Source organism: Dipteris shenzhenensis, chromosome 30, assembly GCF_047967505.1.
Source record: "Dipteris shenzhenensis isolate YYH24624 ecotype China chromosome 30, Dip_SZ_1.0, whole genome shotgun sequence".
Classification (NCBI taxonomy): Eukaryota; Viridiplantae; Streptophyta; class Polypodiopsida; order Gleicheniales; family Dipteridaceae; genus Dipteris; species Dipteris shenzhenensis.
This window is the reverse complement of record NC_141625.1, coordinates 42,099,418-42,109,312: the sequence shown is the minus strand read 5'-3', so window position 1 is coordinate 42,109,312 and position 9,895 is coordinate 42,099,418.

Genomic DNA, 9,895 nt, shown 5'->3' with positions numbered 1-9,895 from the left:
AGAAGATGCTACCTCAGCACAAGACAAGAAAGGCAAAGCTGTTCGAATGGCGAATACCATCCACCTTAGCCTTGCCAGCAACCCCGAACCTTCCCTGGCCACTCAAGTACTTTGTGTTCAAGGATCGATTCGTGGAACAACGGTCACCATCCTCATCGACAGTGGCTGTTCTCATAATTTCCTAGCCAGTTCTGTGGTCGATAAACTTCGGTTGACCACCAGTCCTAGTCTCATGGACTATCAGATTGAACTCGCAAATGGAACTACTTTCTTGTGCAACGCCAGGATCAAAAACTTGTCTTTTCGCATCCAACATTATACGGACAAGTTGAACTTCGACATCATGCCTCTTTCTCGGTACGACGTTATACTCGGACAACAATGGCTCTACGACTATGATCCATCAATCAGCTTTCGCAGCCATACTATCTAGTTTGTCCACCAGGGAAAATTTATTGAGCTAACTGGTTCTAGGGATTCTCCTTCAACCCCAGTTGCCTCTGCCCTACAAGTAAAGAAGTGGGTTCGTAAACGCCAAGCAAAGACTTCACTTCTGTTGGTTACGGCAGTAGAGGAGACACCAACAAAGGATCCTCCTGAATACCTCAACCAACCTTTTTTCCAGCCTTACTTGGATCTTTTTCCACAGGAATTGCCACAGCAGTTACCACCTCGACGACCAGTGGATCACCCAATCGAACTTATTCCCAGCAGTAATCCACCGTCGAAAACTCCTTATCGAGTTTCTCACACTCAAAATGAAGAAATCCAAAGACAGGTCACCGAGCTACTCGACAAAGGTCACATTCGGCCCAGTCGCAGCCCTTTCGGATCTCCTGTATTACTTGTGGAAAAAAAGAACAAGTCTATGCACCTCTGCATCGACTACCGAGCCCTCAACAAGCTCACTATAAAAAACAAGTATCCATTGCCTCGCATTGATGACCTTTTCGATCAACTTCTACATGCAACACACTTCTCCAAGATTGATCTTCGTTCAGGTTATCATCAAATTCGTATACGAGAAGGCGATGAATACAAGACAGCTTTTCGAACAAAGTATGGACACTATGAATGTTTGGTCATGCCTTTTGGGTTAAACAATGCCCCGGCCACATTCATGACATTAATGAACGACATCTTCAGGCCTTTCCTCGATAAGTTCGTCATCGTTTACCTCGATGACATCGTTTTCAGCAGATCCCTACTTGAGCACAAACAACATCTTCACCAAGTTTTTGAAGTTCTCCGTGCGAATTCTCTCTACATCAACATTGAGAAGAGTGAGTCCTTCAAGACCCAACTTGAATATTTGGGACATGTTATTTCAGCTCAAGGTATCTCTGTGGATCCCAAGAAGGTCGAGGTAATCCGAAATTGGCCTACTCCTAAGAATGTTCATGATGTCCGCTCTTTTCTCGGATTGGCAAACTTCTACCATACAAAGGTCTATCAGTTTTCCGAAATCGCAGCTCCTATGTCCGAATTATTGAAAAGCACAGCAATTTTTCAGTGGCTTCCCGAAACAGAGTATAGTTTCCAACAACTCAAGCAAGCACTCACTACCACACCAGTTATGGCTATTGCTGACCCAAACCTTCCATTTGAGGTCATGACCGACGCTTCCGACATCGCTACAGGAGCAATCTTGATGCAAGAAGGCAGAGTTATTGCTTTTGACAGCCATATACATTCTGATATCCAAACCCGATATCCGGTCTATGATAAGGAGTTTCTTGCTGTTGTACATGCTTATCGCTCTTGGAAACATTATCTCATGGGTGCCGACTCTGTGGTCAAAACAGACCATCACTCTTTAAAGTACATCTTTACTCAGCCAGTCATGAATGCTCGACAAGCACGTTGGGTTGAGTTTTTGGCCAACTTTCACATGACCATTGAGTACATACCAGGACTACGCAATGTAGTTGCAGATGCTCTCAGTAGGTTACCTCTAGCATCAGCCATGGTAATCTCTACATTATCTGTGGATGTTCCGAATTCATTCAAAGGAAAGTATTTCAATGATAAAGACTTCGGCACCGCAGTACAGGTTCTTTCCAAAGATCAACCTTCGACTTCCGAACAAAAGATTTTCTCATCCTATTCTTATACGGACGACCTTCTGTATTATCAAGATCGCGTCTGTGTACCACATGACAAGGATGTTCGACGTCTTTTGTTAAAAGAGCATCATGTAGTTCCTTATGCTGCCCATCCAGGCATCAATAAGACTTATCGGTTACTCAGTGCAACATACTACTGGCCTCAGATGAAACGAGATGTTATCAACATGGTTACATCTTGTTTATCATGTCAACAAATGAAAGCAAGTCGACGACTTCCAACAGGACTTCTTCAGCCTCTTCCAGTTCCAACTGAAAGGTGGGAAAGTATTTCCATGGATTTTGTTACAACACTACCACGATCTTCCCGAGGTAACACTCAGATTATGGTAATTGTTGATCGCTTGTCCAAATTGGCATACTTTGTTGCTTGCAAAAGCAGTGCACAGGCCCCGGACATAGCCAAACTCTTCATACAACACATCTTCCGACACCATGGATTGCCCAAGAATATCATATCCGACAGAGATCCTAAGTTCACCAGTCACTTTTGGATTTCCCTGTTCGAATCTTTGGGGACTACTCTACTGTTCAGTTCAGCCTACCACCCAGAATCAGATGGAGAGACTGAAAGAGTCAACCAAGTTCTGGAAGAAATGCTTCGACATTATGTTCAGTCACGCCTCGCAGCATGGGAAGAGTATCTACCACTCCTCGAGTTTGCTTATAATAACTCTTTCCATAGTGCCATCAGCATGACTCCATTCCAAGCAGCTTATGGACACACTCCGATTGTACCAACAAATTTTGTACTTCAACATCGAGTGGCCCTAGCTGACCAACTGGTTCAAGAAATGCAAGACATTCTACTGCAAGTCAGGGATCATATGCGAAAAGCGCAAGAGCGGTATCAACAGTCTGCCAACAAACATAGACGTCACCTGGAATTTAACACTGGTGACATGGTGCTATTATTTGTAGCCCCACATCGCTATAAGACGGTTAAGTCTGTGTTTCCTAAGTTGCGACCAAGATACTATGGACCTTTCCGGATCGTCAAGAAAAATTCACCTTTAAGTTATAAATTGGAATTACCACCATCCTGGGGTAAAATCCATCCAACATTTCATATTTCTTGGCTAAAGACGTACATTCCAGGCGATGAAGCAGTTCCTCCTGCAGGTGATTATGTCCCAGAAATCGAAGACGATTATGTTCTCCTTATTCCTGAGCATATTCTGAACCATCGACAGCGAGAGACTCGACATCGACTTATCACGGAATTCCTTGTTCTTTGGCGAGATCTGGACGACTCCGACGCTACTTGGCAGTTTGATGAAGACTTACAGCAGTACCCTGATCTTTTACAGCAGTATGTTCAGCATCTACCATGATATTTTCTACATCAGTTCATTATCTCCACCAGGGTCTTCTTTTGAGTGGGAGGGGATGTCACGATCTGTGACGTATTCCTTTCTCTTTCTAGACTTATGGATGGTTTAATGAATGGACACTTGTGGAAGGGTATGACCTTTCGACAGGACACTTGCCCTTTCGACGGGACACTTCCTAATGAGGCATAACCCTTCACAAGAGGCATTCTAATGAAGAGACATTCCTATTGTAATGTACCCTCTCATCAAGGGTCACACCCTTCACAAGGGGTACACACCTCTTCATGCACATACCCTTTGAAGTTCACACCTTTTCATGTGTGACTCTTCACTCTCTATATAAGAGAGGCCAAATTGTATGGATGACAATCACATCCACCCTACAGACATTCAAGCAATATCATTATTCCTTTGCTCTCTGCTATCTTAGTCTCTTTTCTGTTCCTTAGCACAATTCTAAATATAGTAAATCTAGGATTTCTTACACCCCCTGCTTCATCACCCGCCCCACCTTCTCCCCTTTCCCCCACCCTTCTTCCCCGCCCCTACCCCCATCACTCGCACCACCTCTCGTCCCCCCCCCCCCCCCCCACCTCGGCCATACCATTCCCCCCCCCTCCTTCATCACCCGCCCCACCTTCTCCCCCTTCCCCCCTCACCCTTCTTCCCCACCCCTACCGCCATCACCTGCACCACCTCCCGCCCCCCCACCTCAGCCATACCATCCCCCCCTCCCCCTCCTTCATCACCCGCCCCACCTTCTCCCCCTTCCCCCCTCACCCTTCTTCCCCACCCCTACCCCCATCACCTGCACCACCTCTCGCCCCCCCACCTCGGCCATACCATCCCCGCCCCCTCCCTCATCACCCGCCCCACCTTCTCCCCTTTCCCCCTCACCCTTCTTTCCTACCCCTACCCCCATCACCCGCCCCACCTTCTCCCCCTTGCCCCCTCACCCTTCCTCCTCCCCCCCCCTACCCCCATCACTTGCACCACCTCCCGCCCCCCCTACCTCGACCATACCATTCCCCTCGCCCCTCCCTCCTCACCCGCTCCACCTTCTCCCCCTACCCTGCACCGCCCCCATCACCCGCCCCAGCTTCTCCCCTCCCCCACCATGGCCATACCCCCCCCTCACCGGCGCCATCCTCTCACTCCCCTCTCACCTCTATCATACCCACCCCCCCCCCCCCCCCCCCCCCCACCACCCGCACCACCTCTCCCCCCCCCCCCCCCCCCCCCCACCTCCACCATACCCCCGCACCACCTCTCCCCCCCCTCCCCCACCTCGGCCATACCCCCCTCACCTGCACCACCTCTCCCCCCCTACCCCCATCACCCGCCCCACCTTCCCTCCCTTCCCCACCTTGGTTGTATCCCCCTCTCCCCCATCTCAACTCCCCTCTCCCCCACCCCAGCCATAACCCCCCTCACTTGCATCACATGTCCCCCCTCTCCCCCACCTCCATATGCCCCCCCTCCCCTCCACCTCCCCACCTCCAACTTTTCCCCCTCCCTGCTGTTACAATACGCCCCCCTTTTCACCTCCCCTCCTCCATTCGCCCCCCCTTTTGTTTACGAATTCTGCCCCCCCCCCCGATTTCACCTCCCCACCTCCTGCAGGTGATTATGTCCCAGAAATCGAAGACGATTATGTTCTCCTTATTCTTGAGCATATTCTGAACCATCGACAGCGAGAGACTCGACATCGACTTATCACGGAATTCCTTGTTCTTTGGCGAGATCTGGACGACTCCGACGCTACTTGGCAGTTTGATGAAGACTTACAGCAGTACCCTGATCTTTTACAGCAGTATGTTCAGCATCTACCATGATATTTTCTACATCAGTTCATTATCTCCACCAGGGTCTTCTTTTGAGTGGGAGGGGATGTCACGATCTGTGACGTATTCCTTTCTCTTTCTAGACTTATGGATGGTTTAATGAATGGACACTTGTGGAAGGGTATGACCTTTCGACAGGACACTTGCCCTTTCGACGGGACACTTCCTAATGAGGCATAACCCTTCACAAGAGGCATTCTAATGAAGAGACATTCCTATTGTAATGTACCCTCTCATCAAGGGTCACACCCTTCACAAGGGGTACACACCTCTTCATGCACATACCCTTTGAAGTTCACACCTTTTCATGTGTGACTCTTCACTCTCTATATAAGAGAGGCCAAATTGTATGGATGACAATCACATCCACCCTACAGACATTCAAGCAATATCATTATTCCTTTGCTCTCTGCTATCTTAGTCTCTTTTCTGTTCCTTAGCACAATTCTAAATATAGTAAATCTAGGATTTCTTACACCCCCTGCTTCATCACCCGCCCCACCTTCTCCCCTTTCCCCCACCCTTCTTCCCCGCCCCTACCCCCATCACTCGCACCACCTCTCGTCCCCCCCCCCCCCCCACCTCGGCCATACCATTCCCCCCCCCTCCTTCATCACCCGCCCCACCTTCTCCCCCTTCCCCCCTCACCCTTCTTCCCCACCCCTACCGCCATCACCTGCACCACCTCCCGCCCCCCCACCTCAGCCATACCATCCCCCCCTCCCCCTCCTTCATCACCCGCCCCACCTTCTCCCCCTTCCCCCCTCACCCTTCTTCCCCACCCCTACCCCCATCACCTGCACCACCTCTCGCCCCCCCACCTCGGCCATACCATCCCCGCCCCCTCCCTCATCACCCGCCCCACCTTCTCCCCTTTCCCCCTCACCCTTCTTTCCTACCCCTACCCCCATCACCCGCCCCACCTTCTCCCCCTTGCCCCCTCACCCTTCCTCCTCCCCCCCCCTACCCCCATCACTTGCACCACCTCCCGCCCCCCCTACCTCGACCATACCATTCCCCTCGCCCCTCCCTCCTCACCCGCTCCACCTTCTCCCCCTACCCTGCACCGCCCCCATCACCCGCCCCAGCTTCTCCCCTCCCCCACCATGGCCATACCCCCCCCTCACCGGCGCCATCCTCTCACTCCCCTCTCACCTCTATCATACCCACCCCCCCCCCCCCCCCCCCCCCCCACCACCCGCACCACCTCTCCCCCCCCCCCCCCCCCCCCCCCTCCACCATACCCCCGCACCACCTCTCCCCCCCCTCCCCCACCTCGGCCATACCCCCCTCACCTGCACCACCTCTCCCCCCCTACCCCCATCACCCGCCCCACCTTCCCTCCCTTCCCCACCTTGGTTGTATCCCCCTCTCCCCCATCTCGACCCCCCTCTCCCCCACCCCAGCCATAACCCCCCTCACTTGCATCACATGTCCCCCCTCTCCCCCACCTCCATATGCCCCCCCTCCCCTCCACCTCCCCACCTCCAACTTTTCCCCCTCCCTGCTGTTACAATACGCCCCCCTTTTCACCTCCCCTCCTCCATTCGCCCCCCCTTTTGTTTACGAATTCTGCCCCCCCCCCCCGATTTCACCTCCCCACCTCCAATTCCCCCCCCCCCCCCCCCCCCCCCCCCCCCTCCCTGCTGTTATGATACACCTCCCCCTTCACCTCCCCTCCTCCATTAGGTCCTCCCCTCCTTCCTTGTTGCTGTTGCGACCTCCCTCCCCAATTCACCTCCCCTCCTCCATACGGGCCTTCCCTACAGCTATGACTCTCCCTCCCCCTTCACCTCCCCTCTGCCATTCGGCCACCCCCCCCTCCCCTACAGCTACAACTTCCCCCCCCTTCACCTCCCCTCCTCCATTTGGCCCTCCCCCCTCCCTTGCTGTTGTGACTCCCCCCCCCCCCCCCCAATTCACCTCCCCTCCTCCATATGAGCCTCCCCTATAACTACGACTCTCCCTCCCCACTTCACCTCCCCTCCTCCATTTGGCCTCCTCTTGTTGTTCCAAATTGCCTCCCCCTCCCTTCACCTCCCCTTCTCCATTCGGATTCCTCCCCTATAACTATGACTTCCCCCCCTCCCTTCACCTCCTCATCTCCTCAGCCCCCCCCCCTCCCTAGGGCATAATTAAAGCGGACCACCATGGCACCCATTAATTGTTAGCGCTTTGCATGCAAAATAACTCACTGTGGACTAATCCTAGTCACGGTGGGCGTCCCCACTGAACACATGTGCGCACATAACAAATATAATAAATAAATAAATAAATAAATATTTATTCTCTCGTTGATCGAAGTCAACGCTCTTGATCATAATTAAGGGGGCTTTGACCAAAGGTCGAGGCGCCTTAATTATAGCCAAGTCTCTCCAACCGAAGTTGGCACATCTTGGTTAACCGTAGTTAACCCTCTTGGCGCATGCCAAGTCTCGTTGATCGAAGTCAACACTCTCTGATCGTAGTCAGCTCTGTAGTTCTCTGGTTAACTGCAGTTAACCCTCTTGGAAATAAACCAAGTTTTCCTGACTGAAGTCAGGCTTACTTGACCAGAGTCAAGTATCTTTGACCGTAGTCAATTCTTTGACCATTAAAAGAACTCCCTGACCATCACCATAGGGATCTGCTGCTTTGTCAGAGTGACTCGATAGGCTTTGGATGTAGGGGGGTCTTGCTGGGCCACCGGTTCCTGGCTGGGAGCCGCCATATCGAGAAGTGACTTACTGCTAGCTCTCGCAAGAGGAGGAAGGGATTGAAGCCGTGGGGGGAAAGGATGAAGATGAGGTGTGACTCAATCCGGAGATGAAGGTGTGAGGGGGACGCTTTGAAGGTGGGGTGAGAGGAGAATGAAGGTAGACGGTGGGGAGGAAGAGGAGGCGGCAGGGAGAAGGAGAAGAATGGCAGCGGGGCGGAGGAGACGACGTTGTAGACGGGGAGGAGGGGATGGCGGTGGGGAGGAGGAGGAGGATGGGGGCGGGGAGGGGTGGTGTTAAGCCAGGCAATCTCCAATTCTCCAGGACCAGATAAACAGGTACAAACACCACTGTTGCCTCTCCAACTTCTGTCAAAGAAACCCCGAATCGGAGGCAAAAACCACAACCAAAGAAATGTCAAAAGCCCCGGTTCAGAGGATAAACAAAATAAAAAAATTATTTAAAAAATGTTTTTTTTTCTGGTCTGACCAGATCTGGCCGACCAGATTGACCTGGTCGGTCAAATCTGACCAGGTCGGTCAACCTGTTGGTTGACCGACTTAAAGCCCCTTCCTATTTAAAGGGGGGGGGCTAGGTATTCAAACACAATCTCTCTTCCAGCTCCAGAGGTTCCTGCACACCCTGATCCACTTCTGCCTCCTAGCTGCCTCCTCTGCTGTCCTCTTTTCTGCTCCAGATTTGCCCTCTTTTCTGCCCCAGATCTGCCCCTCCTTTCTGCTCAGATCTGTCCTCCTTTCTGCTCCAGATCTGTCCCCTTTTTCAGCTCCAGATCTGCCCTCTTTTCTGCTCCAGAACAGCCTTCCTTTCTGCTTCAGTTCTGCTCTCCTTTCTGCATCAGATCAGCTCCAATTTCTGCTCCAGATCTGCCTTCTTTTAGCTTCAGATCTGTCCCAACTTCTGCTCCAAGATCTGCCCTCAACTTCTGCTCCAGATCTACCTCCAACTTCCGCTCCAGATTCTGTTCTTTCTATTCCAAATCTGCAGCAACCCCTGCATCAGTTTGCTGTCTCAGATTTGGTTCAGTTCCAACTTGTGGAGCTAGTGTAGAAGTCCACTACAGTTGTCAGGACTGACGTTTGTTTCCTCCAGAGCTTCTCTCATATCTTCACTTGTACTGAGTTTCGTTTGTGATATATATATCTTCTTCAGCCATTGATTGTCTTCAGTATTGTTTTATTTGTCTCCAAGTATTTTCTTTATATGGTATCAGAGCCAGGTGTGCCAATCGACACCTGAGCCTTGATCTGGAAAGCTTGGAAGATAAATCATCACCAGAAGATGTCTTCTCCCTCTTCTCCGAAGCGATCTCAGCCTGAATCAACCTCTATTCAACCATCACCTTCGACATATGTCGAGAGAGAGTCTGCTAGGATTGAAGGTGATGAATACCTCTCCAAACTCTTTCTCATCCTCCTCCTTCTCCCATGCCACTGGATTCCTATAGTTTATTTCCCTCTATCTCTCCCGCTGCCTCTTTTTCACCTCTCATGTCTTATCCCGCCTCTCATATTCATCCCTCCCCCTCAGGACCTTTTCCAAATTCTTTTATTCCTCCGGTGATGCCACCTCTCCCTTCTTCTCACTCTGCTACTATTCCAAATTCTCTTCTGCCTCCACCGGTTGCTTCTCCCTATCATTCTATTTCTTCCCCTCACCCTGTCTCTGCAACAGCCAAACATGCTTTCACTGATATGACTCGTTTTGACGGGTCTAATTATACCACATGGTCAAATCTTATGCGCCATGTGCTTGATTCTCAAGACCTATGGGAACTCGTTCAAGGTACCGAATCGCCACCTGATCCTCATGTTTATCCTCCTCAGGTAGTTCGTTCGTGGCGACATCGTAATGCCACTGCCATTGTTGAAATTATG